This window comes from Heloderma suspectum, chromosome 5 (assembly GCF_057233095.1).
Source record: "Heloderma suspectum isolate Gila_16-S chromosome 5, 16-S_ref, whole genome shotgun sequence".
NCBI lineage: Eukaryota > Metazoa > Chordata > Lepidosauria > Squamata > Helodermatidae > Heloderma > Heloderma suspectum.
Genome location: NC_139462.1, coordinates 79,734,471 through 79,753,823, shown reverse-complemented (window position 1 = coordinate 79,753,823; position 19,353 = coordinate 79,734,471). Strand labels below are relative to the sequence as shown.

The following is a 19,353-nucleotide window of genomic DNA, read 5'->3' as shown; positions in this document are numbered from 1 at the left end:
CTGGCTGGGAATCATGGAAGTAGGGATGTACCGACTGTGTAAAATCCGCTCTGTCTGTGTTTTGCAGATTGTCAGGCACCTTTTGTTCTATCATCCCTTGCAGATGGATGTGAATATTTTTTTCATCAAGTAGAAAAATACGCAAATCATTATGTAAGAGGTTTCATAAAAAATTACATAATTTACCTTAGTACATAACATTTAGCATATTATCCCCTATTCCATTCAACTTTTCCTCAGCAAAAACATGTGTATTTTTCTACAAATAAATATGTGTATATTTCAGGAAAGTAAAATAAAACATCTGAAAGTCCATGGACTCCACACGGCTTGAGGGGTTCACTCTGCAGTGGATTTTGCAGGTCAGATTCTTAGAAATCTGAGCTCATTTTAGTCCATCTCAAATTTCTTCAGCATCCCTACATGGGAGGAGGAGGGGGGAGGGGGAGGGGGAGGAGAAGAAGAAGAAGCAGCAGCAGCAGCAGCAGCAATTATACATCCCAAGTTAATAAACCTTTGTACAAAACTAAGTAGCTTTATCGCCTTTGCTAGTTAAATCTATTTTGGGCTGTGTACTCTCATAAAATGTGCAAAAGGTTCAACGTATTACTTTGCACTCAATACAGATTTATTATACGCTGTACTAGCTGCTTTCCTCTGAGAGTCAATTTACACAGGCTACTAAAAAGATTCGAGAATGAGCTTGCCTAGACAAGTTAATTCTCTCCTTTTTGTATATAAAGAAAGCTCTCTGGATTTTTCTTCATGACCCAATGTAATCAAAATAAAGGTTTCAAATGTGAAAAAGTCAGTGGGATCTGATTAATTTATTTCACCTGCATCCTACCGCATGTTGTGTCCATACCATAGAGAAAGCGAAGATCTGGGGCAGGGGCATTGAACCTCTTGAATCCCGAGGGTGACATTCCATAATGAAAAAGCTTTCATTCTAGTGGTGGGTGGGGCCAAAGGCAAACGGGGTGGGGCCAAAAGACCAGCATATTGGAGCTTAAAGGTCTTACCACCAGCAACTAAGCCTTAGGAGGGGCATCTAAACCTTTCAAAAGATGGGAAATCACCAAGTGATCAGTGGTCAGGTGAGGCTGTGCAAGTCCTGGATCAGTGCCTAGACTCGGTAATGGGCTGGGTGAGGGCCAATAAACTGAAGCTGAATCCTGGCAAGACAGAAGCCCCATGAGTGAGTGGTTCCCAAGTCTGGGAGATAGGCTCAATGCCTGTTCTGGATGGGGTTGAACTCCCTCTGAAAGATCAGGTCTGTAGTCTGGGGGTACTCCTAGATCCCTCACTGTTGCTGGAGGCCCAAGTGGCTGCGACAGTTTGAAGTGCCTTTTACCAGCTTTGCCTGGTTTGCCAACTACGGCCTCTCCCGGACAGGGATGGCTTGGCCACGGTGGTACAGGTTCTAGCAGGGGTGTTGCTAGGTTCTTAAAAGATCCGGGGCACAGGCCCATAACACGCATTTGCATCCGAGTCTAAGTGCACCTCTAATATATATTATATTGTGTGTGTGGTATGTGCATGTGGTGTGCTTGTGTGTGTGTATAGATTACATACATACATAAGAAGTGTGCACTGACCCCCCACCCAACTTCAACTCAGGCCCTGATTCAGCTTTTTGGAAAACATCCCACTTCTGCTCGGGCCAATTTTGGTCAGACCATTTCAGCTCAGCACCAAACCTGAGTCAAGGTTTGGAAAAATGAATCTTTATGCTTCCTGTTGGCTACCATTAGAATTTTTTTTTTTTTAACTGTAACTTTTTTCTCTTGGTCAGAACTGGATGGTCATTTCAGGCATAGTAGCTGCCTAGAAGGGGATTACACCTGCCCAATGTCAGAAAAATAGCTGCAGGGTGTATAGTTTGATTTTCTTTTAAAGGGAACTGCCAATAACATTTTTATTACTTGGAAGAATTGGATAAACATTTCAGGATTCATTGCCCCATCAGAGGAGATCATGTCTCCAAATTTCAGAATGATAGCCACAGGGGTTTTTGTGCAAAGGTGGCTTTGACATTTTGAGGAAAGAGGACATACTTCTCTCCTTATTTTTCTTGGGGACCATTGTTCTGAAAATTGCAGACAGCCTAGAGTTGTCCTTAAGTAAGAAACCAGCAAAGTTTCAGAAGGATAGGTGCAGCAGTTCATGTGAAAGGGGCATTCTCCAATTTGGGGGAGGGAGTGATTTGCTTTCCCTTCACCCCTTCCCATATTTTTTTGGGTAAATTTGTATGAAAATGCACAGGTCGTTAGAAGTGTCTCCCAGGCAAGAAACCTGCAAAGTTTCTGAAGGATATACATGCATGCACATTTAGAATGACTAGAATGTATTTACATTTCACCAGTATACAGTCAGGGCCAGAAATACTGGAACAAGGATAACTGTGGAACAAGGATAACACACACACCCATCGTTGGTGGCTCATAAGTAATGGAACGAATGGCTGACAAGCAGCTGCATGGCCAGGTGTGGCCTGTTTCCTGGGTACCCCATGACCAATCAAGCAGATTAAAGGCCTGGAGGTGGTTCATTTGCATCTGGTAGCTGTTCACTGCAACTCCCAACATGAGGTCCAAAGAGGTGTCCATGCGAGTGAAGGAGAACATCAGGCTGAGGAAACAACATAAACCCATCAGAGAGATAGCAAAAACAGTGGGAGTGGCCAACACAACCGTTTGGAACATCCTGAAAAAGAAGGAATTAACTGGCAAGCTCAGCAACAGCAAAAGGCCTGGAAGACCACGGAAGACAACTAAAGTGGATGACTACAGAATTCTGCTCATGGTGAAGAGGAACCCTTTCACAACATCTAGCCAGGTCAAGAATGCTCTTGCGGAGTTAGGCATGTCATTGTCAACATCTACAGTCAAGACACGGCTTTATGAATGTAAATACAGAGGCTTCGCAACAAGGTGCAAACCACTGGTAACGCTCAAGAACCAAAAGGCCAGCAAACACCTAAGAAAGCATGCCCAGTTCTGGAATAAGATTCTTTGGACTGATGAAACCAAGATTAACTTGGACCTGAATGATGGGAAGAGAAAAGTATGGAGAAGGAAAGGAACAGCTGTTGATCCAAAGCATACTACATCATCTGTCATATATGGTGCAGGCAGTGTTATGGCATGGGCATGTATGGCTGCCAATGGAACCGGGTCACTGGTATTTATTGATGACCTGACTGCTGATAAAAGCAGCAGGATGAATTCTGAAGTGTATAGGGCTATATTTTCTCAGATTCAGCCGAATGCTGCCAAACTGATAGGATGCCGCTTCATATTGCAGATGGATAATGACCCAAAACGTACAGCAAAAGCTACCCAAGAGTTTCTCAAGTGGGATGTTTTTCAATGGCCAAGTCAGTCACCTGATCTCAACCCAATAGAGCATGCTTCTCACTTACTGAAGACAAGACTGAAGGCAGAAAGACCCACAAACAAGCAGCAGCTGAAGGCAGCTGCAGTAAAGGCCTGGCAAAGCATCTTGAGGGAGTAAACTCAGCATTTGGTCATGTCCATGGTTTCCAGACTTCATTGACTGCAAAGGATTATCCTCCAGGTATTAAAGGTGATCCTTAAGTTTGAAATGATGTTGGTTTGTTCCATTACTTATGAGCCACCAATGATGGGGGGGGGGTGTATGCCACTGGCTGTCCTTCCTGAATGGTTAGTGCCCCACTTTTGTCAAACCCCTTGAATTACAGCTGAAAGTCCTGACTTCGCTCCCATCTGTGTGTATTTCCTTTCAACTTCAATGTGGTGGTGTACAGAGGCCAACTGCCAAAACAGTTATCCTTGTTCCAATATTTCTGGCCCTGACTGTAAGCTGCAGGGGAACATGGGTGGGAAGGTGCTATTGCACTCATGTCCTACTTGTGGGTCCTACTTGTTGTGCACAAGCTGTCATTGTATCTTCCTCCCCATAACTTCATTTGTGCGAAGACTTCACCAGGTTTCAGCCAATGAGTCTGTTTTCAAAACTAGGGCTCATTTATGGAGAAACTCTGAGCATGTACTAAGTGCCTTTCCCTCACCACTGAAGCTAGAGTTCATGCAAAATGGGGGGGGGGAACGCAAATGACAAAACATGCATGGACTGAGCTGAAAGGGTAATCAATTCATTAGATGGAATTGGCATCTAATATATTAAGCTTGCAGTACCATGCTCACAACTCAGGACTTATTTCTGAGTAAACATGCAGAACATCAAGGTGCAAACCTCCCTGCAAAAGTAACTCATGCTGCAATCCTATGCACACTTTCCTGAAGGTAAGCCTCATTAAACATAATGGGGTTTCTGAGTAGGCATACATAGGATTGTATAAATGAGCAGTATTTATCTCCCCTCCACTTAAAACCACAATCAAAAACTCCTATTTTTATTAAAGCTTTCTGTTCATAGGAACATAGGAATCTGCCTTATACTGAGCCAGACCCTGGGTCCATCTAGCGCAGTATTGTTTATACTGACTGGCAGCAGCGGCTCTCCAGGGTTTCAGGCAGGATTCTTTCCTAGCCCTACCTGGAGATGCTGGGGATTGAACCTGGGACCTTCTGCATACTGAGCATGTGCTCTGCCACAAAGCTACAGCCCTTTCTGTTGCTGGATAATGGCAAATGACAAACAAAACAGCCCCGGATTTGTTTCTCCGCAACCATGTGAACCCACTTTTCTCAAAAACTTGAGTGAGAAGGAGAAAAACCAACCCTCTTGTCTGTTTGTATAAAGTCAAATACAGTTCAGAACTTCTCTTGCCCCCCAAAGAGAATTCTCTTTAAGAATTCCCCAAGATATGCTCTGGGTAGAATAAAGAAGAGAAAGAAAGAAAGAACATGATAGGGGAGGGGAGGGAAGAAGAAAAGAAGAATGGTGATTGGAAATGCAGGGAGCGGGGTAGAGAGAATTCCCTAAGCCAAATGGCTCCTTTCATAGAGGTAGTACTTCAGAGGAATTTAGGAGGCTGTGGAGGGTTTGAAAGGATTGCACATACTTGAATTAACTTTATGAGGTGTTCTCCTTTATGAGGAGAATTTGAGTCCTACAGCTATTTTGGAGAAATAGTGGAGGGGGAGAAAGAAGTTTGTGGAGGCTGATTGGATCCTTTGCTGTACTGAAGCTACTAAACTTCTGCAGAAGCCAAGGTTTCCACTCTGGGGGAGTAAAATCAGGTGCTGTGTGAAATATCAGTATTTCACATGAAGCTCTTTCTTCCCTTCCTTCTCCCTCTTCAAAATTTCATTGCAAGCAAGCTCCCAACACCGGGTATGTAAGAGCAGAAAAGTAGGGGGAGAGGGGTTTTTTGCACCTCAAAAAAAACCTACACCAGAGATTAGGGATAGTGACCTCCTAATGGTCACCCTAAACACCTTCTGATTAGGATCTCTAATCTCCTATGTGGCTTGGCAGTTTTTACTTATTCTTTTAGCTTTTGAGAAAAGGAAACTTTACACATGGCTAGCACAAAAGCCACTGGACCTAACTGTCTTAAATTTGGCAGGTTCAGTCAGCTCCATAGGGGCTGCCAGGTTACCAAATTCCATGCATGTATGTGGAAGCACAAAAAAATATATATAGCTCTTTGATTTGACAGATTTTCTTGAAAATAGCAAATTTTACCCATGACTAGCATAAAAGCCACTGGACCTAACTGCCTGAAATTTGTCAGATTCAGTCATCTATATAGGGCCTGTCAGGTCCCCAAATTCTATGCACTTATGTGGAAGAACAAAAAAATTATAGCTCTTTGCTTTGACAGATTTTCTTGAAAAAAGCATTTTTTCCTGTCTCTAGCACAAAAGCCACTAGGCCTAACTGTCTGAAATTTGGCAGATTCCATCATCTATATAGGGCCTACCAGGTCCCCAAACTTTATGCACTTATGTGGAAGCACACAAAAAATATATCTCTTTGCTTTGACAGATGTTCATGAAAATAGAAAATTGTACCTGTGACTAGCACAAAAGCCACTGGACCTAACTGACTGAAATTGGGCACGTTCAATCAGCTCCATGGGGGCTACCAGGTCTCCAAATTTCATGTATTTAACATACAAAATAAAAAAGGTATGGCCGTTTTTGTTTTCCAATGCAAGTCAATGGGAAAATGTAAAAAAAAATGGCAATTAGGACAACTCAAAAGATCCAGGGCACGGCTCAAAAAAGATCCGGGGCCTGTGCCCAGGTGGGCCCTCTTCTAATGACACCCCTGGGTTCTAGTAACATCAAGGCTGGATTACTACAATGCTCTCCATGCAGGGCTGCCCTTAAGGCTGTTCCAGAAGCTGGAGCTAGTGTAGAATGCAGCAGCTCAGCTGTTGTCAGGAGCTGCCTAAGGATGGACGAAAGTCCCTTACCTGGTCCTGCAGCTTGCTTTGTGGGGGGGGAGGCGCTTCGGTTCTCCCCCCGAAGTTCTTGGCGGGGGGGAGGCGCCTCATCCCTTGCCGCCGAAATTCAGGCTGGGGGGGAGCGCCCCGTCTCCCCGGCCACGAAATAAAGAAAGTAAAGTAAAAACAAAAAACAAAAGCACGTGACAGGCTACGTAACGATTTACGTAGCCTATCACGGCTAGATTTTCAAAGTCAGCCGTGATAGGCTACGTAAAGATTTACTATCTATCTATCATATCGTAAGTCTATCACGGCTGACTTGGGGGGGGAAGTGCATACGCAAATGGCGGCGCCCATGGGCGCCGCCAATTGCATTCCTTGTTTGGGCAGGGGTAGCCTATGTAAAGATTTATGTAGACTATGGCGAAAATAAGGGCAACGCAAATCTTTACGTAGACTACCCCTGCCCAAATAAGGAACACAAATGGCGGCGCCCATGGGTGCCGCCATTTGCGTACGCGCTTTTTTTTTCTTTCAAAGTCACCCGTGATAGGCTACATAAAGATTTACGTAGCCTATCACGGCTGACTTTGAAAATCTAGCCGTGATAGGCTACGTAAACCTATCGTTACGTAGCCTATCACGTGTTTTTTTTTTACTTTACTTTGTAATGGCGGCGGCGGCAGTCGGTCAGAAGACCGGCCGCCGCCCCCGCCCCCACCGAAACGCCGCCAAAACGCTGCTGGGACCCGCCACCGAGAGGGAGATTTGAAGGAGGTAAGTCCCATCCCGGGGGGTGGCGGAGAATTTCACCACCAATTTCGGGGGGCCGAATGCGTTGGCATTCGGCCTCCCGGAGATTCGTGGAGAAATTCTCCGCCATCCCTAGAGCTGCCCCTTTTCAACATGCAACTCCTTTGCTGAGGGAACTGCACTGGCTGCCTATTCGCTACAGGGCCAGGTTAAAGGTATTAGTACTAGTGTACAAAGCCCTAAACAGCTTGAGACCAGGATACCAGAGTGAGCACCTTCTCCTTTACCAACCTGCCCGGACACTGAGGTCATTGGAGGGCATGCTCCTGGTGGTCCTGCATGGACCTATGGCCAGACTGGAGTCCACCCAGAGAAGGGCCTTCAGTGTGGTGGCCCCCTTTCTATGGAACTCCTTGCCTCTGGAGGTCAGGCATGCGCCAACTTTGTGCTGTTTTCAGTGCCTCCTGAAAACATCTCTATTTCTATATCCTGTTTCTTTTTAAAAATGGTGATAATTTTTAACATGGTGTCTTATTCTTTTATCCTATGTTTGTATCTTTTATTGTTCACTGCTCCAGAATCTGTCTGGATGTGGAGCGGTATACAGATGTTATAAATCAAATAAATAAATAAATAAATAAATAAATAGGGAGTGGAGTCACATGAAGAGTACATGGCCATCTGGGGAGACCGAGGAGGGTCAGATTTGGCTCCTGGGACTGAGATTCTGCATCCCTGGTCTACAGTATCCTTATGCTAATTTGATGTGAAATATGAAAACTGAATGGTCAAATCAGCCAAAAACAACAACAACCCTTTTAACCATAGATTTTCAGTAGTTACTGTAAATATGTCTCACTTCTGAGTCAAATTTACAGAGAAGAAAACGAATTATTGCAGCTGCAGAAGGCCCTGATCCAGATTGGGATTACATTGTGGATAATGAGGGTTAAGCCTTTCCTCCTGCATAATTCCCCCCATGAATTCCTCCCAAACTGTTATTTGCCCGGGGTGCAAACAGCTGCTTACCTGCTATGACAAGTAGCAGAATCAAGGAAGGATATTTGTGGGGCCAATCCAATGGAGGAGTGGATTAACCTTGATCTTGATCCGGAGGAGCCATGCAGCTGTGATTTTAAAAGACAGAAGTGCATTTCACAACTTTAAAACTTAATAACCACATATAACTTCTACTTTTATAGCTGGAAACTTTTTATTTTCTTTTTTACCTATTTAGATTTGGGACACAATCCAACAAATAGCTGCGCACAAAATCAATGGGCTTAACTATGCCTATTTCACTGGAGCCATGGTATTTGTCCATGAGGCTTACATCAGCTTTTGCTTCAGTCAGGTAGGTTTGCCCTGCCTACCTGTCAAGCCTAGCTGTGCCAAAATGCTCATTTGCATTACTGGTTATCTGTCACCTGCATGAACAATACCAAGATGTTCGCATGACTTGTGTGAGAGAGGCTCAAAGGCAACATAAGGGGCAAATGCCATGTAATGCAAGAGAGCCAGGATAAACATCTCCCAATGCTCTTTTGTTAAAACTAGCTGCAGGAGGAAGGGGTGATTTGGACTGGGAACACACCAGTGAGGAAGAAAGGGATTCATCCTTTCCCCCACACCCATTTCCCTACCTTAAACAATCCCACCACCCTCATCTTGAAGCTATTAGCTTCAGAGGAGTGGAAAAGACAGGGACTTGTTGTACCTCTCTCTCTCTCTCTCCCTCCCTCCCTCTGCCCCCAGCTAATAGCAACTAATACCAGCTTTAAGGGGTATGGTTTAAGTTGAGGGAAAGGAGAATGGGAACTCTTCTCCCACAGCACAGCTCTGATCCAAATTTGGGGAGCTTGATGTGGTTTTTAATTAAAGAAAATGCCATTGGGAGATCTAATCATGGATCTTCCACATCATTTGTTAAAAAAACACTTTTGTCTTTATGACTATGTAGTTATTGTGTGTGTATTAGTGGAGAAGGGGATTCTGTACATTAATTTGTCACAATTTCAAAATGAAAAGAAACTCTCCCTAAGTAGTTTTTAATCTAGATATTAGAAATGTGTTAAACTTTATACATAAAAATCATGGTCTTGTGATGTTGTTCCCAAGAACTCACATGAATGGAAACTTTCCCTTGACATCTCAAAGGTGATAGATGCCATATGTTTCAAATCATATTTTGTTCTCACTGTTGACATGTACAAACTAGGTCTATATTAAATGTTCCAGAATTAATGATGATATTTTTTGATCCAAAACAACTTCCTTCCCAGTATCTTTTGTGAAATATATTTTTTCCTTTCCGGGGCTGGCTTCATTGTTGAACAGAATACAGGTGTAATCCATCATGCACCACTTCTGCTCATGCTTGTTATTATGGGACATGCATGAACAGAGATTGTGCAGCTTTGTAGATTGCAACCTAAATCATGCTGTACGGAGAATTAAAATACAAGAGTCTTTGCCAATGTCCCTTTTATTTTGGCAACACCACATCAAGATCCACCTTCTGACCCCACTTCAAGCTTCAGAAGGAGTTTGAGTGGAAGGTGCTTTGAGCACATTTACAGTGCAATCCTATACATGTCAGTTTAGAAGTAAGCCCTACTGAGTTCAGTAGGACTTATTTCCAGGTAACTGAATATAGGATTACACCTCCAAAAAAACAAACTGAAGGGCTAAAATGCTAGGGGAAATAAAAAGGTCTCACCTGGTGGTGCTCCGAAGGCCACAAGGTAGGTACTAGGCAGGCAAGCCTATCAAATTGTGGAACATCCCCCCACCCCCATGGAGGTGTGGCTGTCACCCAGACAGTTTAGACATTTAGGTTTATTAAGCTGGGAAATGCAAGCTGTCTATTTTATGTATTCCCTGCCTTTTATTGATGTAGTTGATGTTTTGTTGCTTTTATTGCGCATTATAGTAGGATTTTTATTATATTTTGTATACTTCCCTGGTATTGTACAATAAAGGGCGGTAGAAGAATAGTTTTTAAATAAAAATAATAAATAAGTAATTTCTGAGCTCATTTGAAAGGGATGGTTCTTACCTTTAAAGCCCTGAATGATCTGAAACCATAAGAATGTAAGAACAGCCATGCTAGATCAGACCAAGGACCCATCTAGTCTAGCATTTTGTTCCTACAGCAGCCAACCTGCTGCTTGTGGGAAACCCACAACTAGGACGTAAGTGCAATATCACCCTCCTGCCACGTTCCCCATCAACTGGCATACAGAAGCACACTGCTTCCGATACTGGTGGTAGCATATTGCCATCATGGCTAGTAGCCATTGATAATCTTCTTCATGACTAGAGAACAGCCTCCTTCCATATGAACCACACTGGACACTCAGCTCAATATTAAAGGTTCTGTTCCAAGTCCTTCTGCCATCTCATGGTCTGTGTGTGGGTACAAGATGCAAGGACTTCTCAGTTGTGGCCCCTATGCAATAGAATGCTCTCTCTAGGGCAGCGGTTCTCAACCTGTGGGTTGCGACCCCTTTGGGGGTCGAACGACCCTTTCACAGGGGTCGCCTAAGACCATCGAAAACACATATTTCCGATGGTCTTAGGAACCTAAGACCTAGAGTCTAGGTGGAGAAACGAAGCACGAGAACAGCTGTGGATGCGGCCCTGAAGACCGTGCCGCCCGTGACGCGCCGCAAGAACGAGCAAACCGCGTGCACACGGAGACCTCGGGTGGGGCGCTCATTGGGCCCAGGGCCTGGTGATGTCAAAGACTGGCGCTCCAGTGGGCAGGCGGGCCTCTCCCAGGGAACCTACGGAGCCCCGTTCACTGGGAAGGGGCCTCGCAGAAGCCCCATCGAAAAGAATGGGAACGCAACTCCCAAGAAGAGAGGCGATCAAGCCCACCCGAAAAGCACCTCAATGCACAGATGGGGCCGGGAAGGCTTATTCGAGGACCGCAGGTGGCGTGGGGATGTGTAGCGGTTGCTTAGCGGTGTGGGAAAGGCACTCTGCGCATGCTTGCTTCCCGTGGCCCAGTGTCGAATCCTGCCACAGCCACCCGCAGGGCTGTGTGGTGGCTCCTTAAAACCCTAAAGAAGCCTTCCCCAGCCCGGGAGCTGCAGCCCAAGGGGGCAGGTTGGGGGAGGCGGCCAAAGCACGCCGGTGTGGCAGGTTTTCGATGGGACGCGGAGGTAGTGCTCTCTCCTCCGGGTCGTGGTGTGCGGCAGTGCCCCTGCGTGTCGTAATGCATGGCCCCCGCCACCAGGACTCAGCCGCCCAGGGAGTGAATTAAGCTGAGGGCCATAATGCTCAATAAGGCCCATTGCTGGGCGCACGTCGACGCAGCTCTTTGTCAATCCGTCAAACGCGCCGTGGGGGGTGTATCAGCCCTGGCCCTGAGCGGGGTCCTCCCCGCGGTTGCAGTCGTGGGGGTCCGCCAAGCAAATGGACCTTCCTGCCCGACAGGGCAGCGGCACCGCAGCAACAAGCGTCGGGCTCGGGGCCATCGTGGTCCTTGCGGAAGGACTGTTTTCCCCCAGCTCACCCCTGCGCCTGAACACCCGCCTGCCAAGCAGAAATGAATGGGGCCGCTTCCTCCCCACCCCTCCAAAGCATCCTTGTGTGGTTCATTTTGCCACCGGTTGAACATCTTGGCTTCAACGCGGGGAGGGGGAGCTTTCCTGGCCCGTGTGCCTGGCGGGGGATGCGAGGTATGCCTGGCAGGCGCCTCCCCCCATGACTGGCCAGACAAAATGTTATGTTGTTTTTATTCTTCATTTAAAATTATCTTTAGGCTGCCTTTCAGGGTGGAACCCTCTCAAGGCAGCATACAAGATTTGTTTAAAAAGACATGCAAAACAGGTGCAATAAAAACCAATCAGAACATATTCAATAAAAAAAATGGGAGTTTTTAAAAAAGGGAATTCTAAAGGCACAATTACAAATAATTCCAACAAGAAAAAATGGTGGAAGACAATAGAAGAAGCCAATGTGGCTTCACAAAAGCTTAGAGATGACCTGAGAACAACAACAGACACATACAGGAAGTGGAAGGAAGGCAAGCAACAAAGGAAGAGTACAGGCAGGTGGCACAGAATTGCAGGGATGGCATCAGGAAGGCTGAAGCTGAGAATGAGCTGAGGTTAGCGAGGGATGCTAAAAGCAACAAAGAGGCTTTCATAGAATCATAGGGTTGGAAAGGGCCTACAAGACCATCGAGTCCAACCCCTGCTCAATGCAGGAAGCCTGATTCCCAGGCAGAATCCCATTTAAGTACTAACCAGGGCTGACCCTGTTCAGCTTACAAGATCAGACAAGATCAGGCACATCCAGTCCATGTTAAGAGCAGATATGTACATAGTAAAAGACAGAGGAAAGAAATGGTGGTTCAGCTATTAAATAAGGATGGCAAAATGATGACAGATGACAAAGAAAAGGCAGAAGTGCTCAATTCCTACTTTGGCTCATTCTTCTCCCAAAAGAGGATCTATGAGCCCCCTGGCAAAGGCGAAGTACAGGCTGAAGGGGCAGGATTGCAGCTTGAGATCGATAGGCATATGGTCAAGGATCACCTAACTACTTTGAATGAGTTCAAATCTCCAGGGCCAGATTGTTAGATAAAAAGTCCTTGCTTTCGGTTTAGAAGAAAAGAATGCCAGGCAGGCAGCAGTGGATCCAACACTATTTTATTGAACGTTTTGCAAAACGGGTGCAGAGCAGTCTGGACCCCGAGACACGTGTGCAAAAGCCCTTTATATCATATCGCTTCTATTGTTCTTACCAGTAACCAATAAAACAGTTAGTACATCGGCTCACTAAGTTAATATCCAATAAACAGTCACTATCAGCTTACCAAGCTGTTAGTCATGAGCGCGTCAGTATGATTCCCTTTTTGCTCCGCCTATATTTTCCCGCCACTCGGGCTCTTACGTAACTTGAGACGCCAACGGTTATGGAGTCTCCTTTTTTTTCTAACAAGATGAACTTGCATCCTAGAGTAATAAAGGAAGTGGCAGAAGAGCTCTCAGAACCACTGTCATTCTCTTTGTGAAATCATGGCAGATGGGGGAAGTGCCAGATGACTGGAGGAGGACTAATGTTGTCCCTATCTTCAAAAAGGGCAAAAAGGAGGAACCTGGGAACTACAGACCAGTCAGTCTGACATCAGTCCCTGGGAAAATTCTGGAGCAGATTATTAAGGAATCAATCTGTAAGCACCTTGAAAACAACACAGTGATTACTTGAAGCCAACATGGATTTGTCAAGAACAAATCCTGCCAGACTAATCTGATCTCTTGTTCTGATCAGGTAACCTCCCTTGTGGACTGTGGGAATGCTGTGGACATAATATACCTCGACTTCAGCAAAGCTTTCAACAAAGTGCCCCATGATATCCTGATTAGCAAACTTGCTAAAAGTGGGCTAGATGAAACAACGATCAGGTGGATCCACCTTTGCCTACAGAATCGGACACAAAGAGTGCTTAGAATCATAGAATAGTAGGGTTGGAAGGGGCCTATAAGACCATCAAGTCCAACCTCCTGCTCAATGCAGGAATCTAAGTCAAAGCTTATCAATGGGATCTTCTCAAACTGGGGAGAGGTAATGAGCGGGGTACTGCAGGGCTCAGTCCTGGGCCCAGTGCTCTTCAACATTTTTACTAATGACCTGGAGGAGGAGGTGCAGGGAATGCTGATCAAAGTTTACAGATGACACAACATTGGGTGGAATAGCTAATGCCCTGGAAGACAGAAACAGAATTCAAAGTGATCTTGATAGGCTGGAGCGCTGGGCAGAAAACAACAGAATGACATTTAATAGGGATAAATGCCCAGTTCTGCACCTCGGAAAATGAAACCAAATGCACAGGTACAGGGTGGGGGATACTTGGCTCAACAAGACTACAAGCGAGAAGGATCTTGGAATTGCTGTAGATCACAAGCTGAATATGAGCCAACAATGTGATGTGGCTGCAAAAAAGGCAAATGCTGTTTTGGGCTGCATTAATAGAAGCATAGCTTCCAAATCAAGATTGCCAGGAGAATTATCAACAGCCTCAGATACGCAAATACCACCCTAATGGCAGAAAGCGAAGAGGATCTAAAGAGCCTTTTGCTGAGGGTGAAAGAGGAGAGTTTGTAATTAGAAATTATTTGTAATTAGAAATAAATATTTCACAATATATAATTACATATTGTTTTTGTGATTAATCACTATGCTTTAATTCTGTTCAATTTGTAACAATGAAAATACATCTTGCATATCAGATATTTACATTATGATTCATAACAGTAGCAAAATTACAGTTATGAAGTAGCAACGGAAATAATTTTATGGTTGGGGGTCACCACAACATGAGGAACTGTATTAAAGGGTCACGGCATTAGGAAGGTTGAGAACCACTGCTCTAGGGAAACACACCTGGGGCCTCTTTCCATTAGTGATTTACTTGAGCTGGCTGTGTGTTAAGGTCGTTAGGGATACATGAGGTTGTGGCCATCCAGCAGCCACCCTGGAGCTTATCAGGGAAAAACCAGATTTCCTGAGACTGCTTAAAGTCTGATACTTTTCCTTAAGTCAGGTTCTCCGGAGTATAGTTGCTGTGTCCCCCAACTGCCGCATTGACCTCGGGTATGCCAGCCCTGCCCTGGGGTGTGCCTTTCACCGTGACCCCGGTCAAGGGGTGTTTCCTGTATCCTACCCCTGTGTTTCCCAGCACAAACCAAGTAATGTCTACTCAGACATAATGCCCATTGTGCTCAATGAGGCTTGTCTGCCAAATGCACACATGGGAAGTAATTACTTTCCCCCTCCTCTGTCAAAGCGGCCAAATGCAGCAATGCTTTAGGAAGCTTGGGGCTCCTTTTCAGGCTTGTCTGCCAAATGTGCACATAGGAAGTAAGTACTTCCCCTCTCCGTTATGGAGAAACGGGGAGAACCTGGAGGGGGGGGAGCCTCTCTCACTGGTAGAGCAGCCCCTGCCACTCACATGATGTTCACTTCAACACCCTACCCCACCCTATCAAGAAGTATGTTGTGGGAAGCAACTTAAAATGGGGCGATGCACACCCTCGTGAAGCCCTGTGCAGACCAAAATCGGCTCCTAGAAAAATGCGGATAAGCCACTCCTCCCTTTTACCGTTGTTGTGGAAACATGGCTCAAGTTTCTTCATTGTTTAGTGCCTGCTGTTTCACAAAAAAGAGGCTCTTTAGGAAGGCTTTTGGGGAGTGGGGAGTTAGTTACTGGTGGATCTTATTGCTGTCTTTTTCCTTTGATTTGCTGTCCTTTTGCTTTGAGGTTGTTGGGCTGGGTTTTTTTTTTTTCCTTTTTTTATATTTTTTGTTCTTTCCAACACTCTTGATTTCTTTTGCAAGGAAAGGCTGGATATACAAATCTTTTAAGAAATACTTAATTAGTATCATTATTGATTAAATGACAGCTTGTGGAACACTGCTGCTTTTCCACTTCAGTTACATAGATAATAACATGGACAGACCTCACAGTGCTACTGTGGTGGTGAATGAGACAAGAAAAATATTATTGTATGCATTAACATTTCAAAAATAGGAAAACTGTTCAGTCTATTCCCAGGAAATTGAGACGTGCGGGCTGTAGGTGAGGAAATATATATATTATCATATGAAGATTACATTTGTTCAAAATATATGCCATTCAGTTAAGTTAGACAGTTGCTTATTACATAGAAAGAGTAACAGGAAATACGAGTTTAAAAAGTAAAATTACTCCCTTTGATAAAGGTGTTTGGTACCATTTTTCATTTGAACTTTGGTAGGACTGCACTGACTTGCGCACACTTAGTCCAACATACACACTATTATCTCTAGGCTTGGTTCAGTAAATATTATCTGTACTGCAACAAACTGCAAAAAGTCATGTAAGGTCAAACATATTGGCTTTCTTCATAAAGTAATCTGGAATGCTGGCTTTCATTCTCTAAGCTCATTGCAAGATCAGGCAAAAGAGTCCCATGGGTCTTCTGAAATGTGAAAAATGCATTTGCAGTCCAATTCCACACCCGCCCTCATATATATTCATATATATATATATATATATATATATTCATATATATATATATATATATATACACACACACACACACACACACACACACACACTGTTTAACAAACAAGCAAAGAGTATTGACTAGAAACTTCAAACAGTTTTCTCAACATCTCTCAGCAGTTCTGGGCAAAGTTCAGAAATTAATATTCTATACTAAACTTCTGTTGACTAAAGTCCCTGACTGATAACCAGTTTTAGCTTGCTGGGAGAAGAGAAACACCCCTATCTGAAGGCCTTACAGTAAATCTAGATACCACCTCTCTCCCAGTCCATTCCATTCTGGGAACCTTGTGGCATGAAGAAGTTACCCACCTCTAATCAGGTTCATTTGGGACTGTGTGTACTCAGGTTTCAGACTGGAATAGAGTGTTCGCAACATTGGCATCTGCAATGGGCAGACAGCATGAAGGCAGCCTACAGCCTTTGGATTGGCCAGACCTAGTATAACAGTGTTGGGCAACCTCCAGCCCACAGGGCTGCATCTACAGGTTCCCCACCACTGACAAGCTTCTTTTGCTGTTATCTCAGTGGAGAGAAGGAATAATTTAAAGGCAATTAACCTTTAAATACCCTGCAAAGAATCGAGCTGTTGCAAAGATTTTTAGCTGTGCATTTTGCAGGCAGGAGAGCTGCTGCCCAGAACTGAGCAGTGGTGCAGTGGTAACTTTTGAAGTGCAGGCACTCATCATGACAGTCCCCCTAGCCACAGCCCCAAGGAGAGCCCAAAACTGAAGGCAGCTGCATTGATACATTGACCTGGTTCATATGACATGAGGGTGATTAAGAAGCCATGGTGGCTTGTTAACCACCTTGTGCGTACTGTTCACATGCTGGCCTAATTTACTTAATTACCCTCACTGGGTGCAGCTTGTCGTGATGTCTAAAGCCAGTGAGCGTGGGTGGGGTGGTTAATAAACCACACAGAACCCATGACTTGTTGTAGGGTTGCTCTTTGACTGGGTTCGTATGATGACTGGGGGGGAAAGAAGCCACAATGGCTTATTTCCTCCACTGTATGTGCCAATTGCATGCCGGGGGAATTTTCTTTTTTTTTCCATTTCTATACTTCCCAATAGCCGAAGATTTACATCATTATCCTCAGCAGCATAGCTTATCATGTGGTGCAAACCTGGCCAGGGTGGCTTGATGCCATGGGTAACAAACCACCGAGAACCCACGGGCTGTTGTAGGGTTCTGGGTGACATGTTACCCATGGAGACAAGCCACCCTGGCCAGGTTCTCAGGACATGACAAGCTGTACTGCAGTGGGTAATTATGCAAATCCCCCCAGCATGTGACAGGAGCCGAGGGACTTGTGCATCTAGTGGATCCATGGCCTCTTCATTCCCCAGCCGCTTGCCTGGCCCTATCTAGGGATGTCAGAGAAATGTATTTGGGGGATGGAGTTCGATGGGATTTCATAGGCTTGGCCCCCTACACTTCATTTCAGTTCCCACTGTGGCACCCAACTCAATCTGCAGTGAGTTGGGCTACATTTTACACATCCCGCCACCACCACCACAGGTTCCACATTTTGTGGAAATTTCTGAGCAATTTGCTCAAATTCAGCTGTAATTTGCACATATTCAGAAATCTGCACAAATTGTGGAACCTGCAAAATATGTGCCAAAAAAGTTCCCGGAGTTCATGTAAAAGCTTGCAGCTCAGTTCACAAACACCAGTTTAGCCATACACACTGGGGAACTCCGTCAAGTCAAAAAAGAACTGGATTTTCCAGCGACAGAGATCCCCACCCATTCTCTTTCTTCCCAAGGTTGTGACAAGAAGATGCCCCCATACAGGTTTTTGTGGTGGCTGGTAGGGGCAGGGGTGAGTAGTGGGGGAAGTCTCCACTTGAATTTTCCCTTCCAAGGTTGTAGCATTGTCTACAATGGAGGGTGCAATCCTCAGCGTCTTATGGCTCCTCAGACATCGTCTAGGGGCCATCAGGTGGTGCGCTAAATGTCTTGTTTCAGGAAAGTATTTTTAATTGAAAATTCATTTTCAGAAGCATTGGGATTCAAAATGTCAGAAATAAATGAATGTCCTGAATTCTTTACAGAAATCAAAAGATTCTCTATGGCAGTCTGCAGTCCTGAATCATGTGTTCTAGAATGCAACTAAGTTAGGAAAAAGAAAATGAATGAATGAATGAATAAATGTTTTTGTATCACAGTGTTTTTGTATTTTTGTTGGACCACAATTGGACAATCTCCTGTTTCTACAGAAATAGGATGTAGAATTTCTAGAATCTCACTCCCACAAATATCAGTCACAAGGCACATATTTCATCCTGAAAGAGCAACAGAGGTGCTCTGTTACATTTCATTAGTGAATACAAATTTCTCCAAAGCTCATTTCATGCAAAGATAACCCTTCGCTTAGCTTTGAAATTACTAATACTGCTTTTCACGTCTAAAACGAAATAGTAGGCAGCTTTAATTGCTTTTGGCATACAGTTTTCCCAATATGCTGACATTTTCCTTTGAGGGAAGTTATTGGCCTGATTACTCTATCATATCAAGAGTCCCTAAACAATGCTATTTTCATTCATAATGAATTAAAATGAGAACACAACACTCCTCATCAGCCAACCATTTCAAAAGTGGGCCTGAACTATCAACTCCTGGAAAAACACATGATAAATTGTTCCTTCAATACATTCTAGCTAGTACGTCTTGCCTGTTCAAACTTCAGTTTACTTTGGAGATCTTGAAAATGGAAGTGCTGATAACACTGTCTCTAAATGCCTGACTCATATCACTTTCTCATGCTACTTTGGTAATGACCTCTAATTAGAGTGCTGACAGACAGAACCATCTTTTTTTCCCTTAGGTTTTTGAAAATACACCAAACTCAGGATACGATATTGGGCCATCATTGAAAACATTCCTATCTAGAAAATGTTTTGAATATTTCACCTATCTCTTAAGCCCTCCTCATGAGTTTCTCTTCCCGTGTTAAAAGAACACATGAGGAGAGGAGTGCTCCAGCCCTGCTCCTCTCCATCATCGTATCTCTCACCCTGTACACATGGAAGGTGACCATCTGAAGAGGAGCTCCTCATTTATCCACGGAGACTCTCCCCATGATTAAGAACCTTGATTTTCCCGGGTTCTCAATCTTGTGTTGTGCCTGCATGGATATAGGAGCCACTTCTCATCAGATCAGCGCCCTACACATATAGGGCAAT

The 19,353-nt window shown here is 44.5% G+C and overlaps 1 long non-coding RNA gene across 1 annotated transcript in view; it reads right to left on the bottom strand.

Annotated features, from left to right (window-relative positions):
* Positions 1-1,769: 1,769 nt before the first annotated feature.
* Positions 1,770-19,353, bottom strand: part of LOC146344051 (uncharacterized) — a 69,106-nt gene continuing 51,522 nt past the window's right edge. The window contains exons 2-3 of the long non-coding RNA XR_014792133.1: positions 8,129-8,226; positions 1,770-2,631 (exon numbers count right to left, since the gene is read on the bottom strand). This is a non-coding gene — a long non-coding RNA (uncharacterized LOC146344051). The remainder of the gene's footprint in view (positions 2,632-8,128; positions 8,227-19,353) is intronic.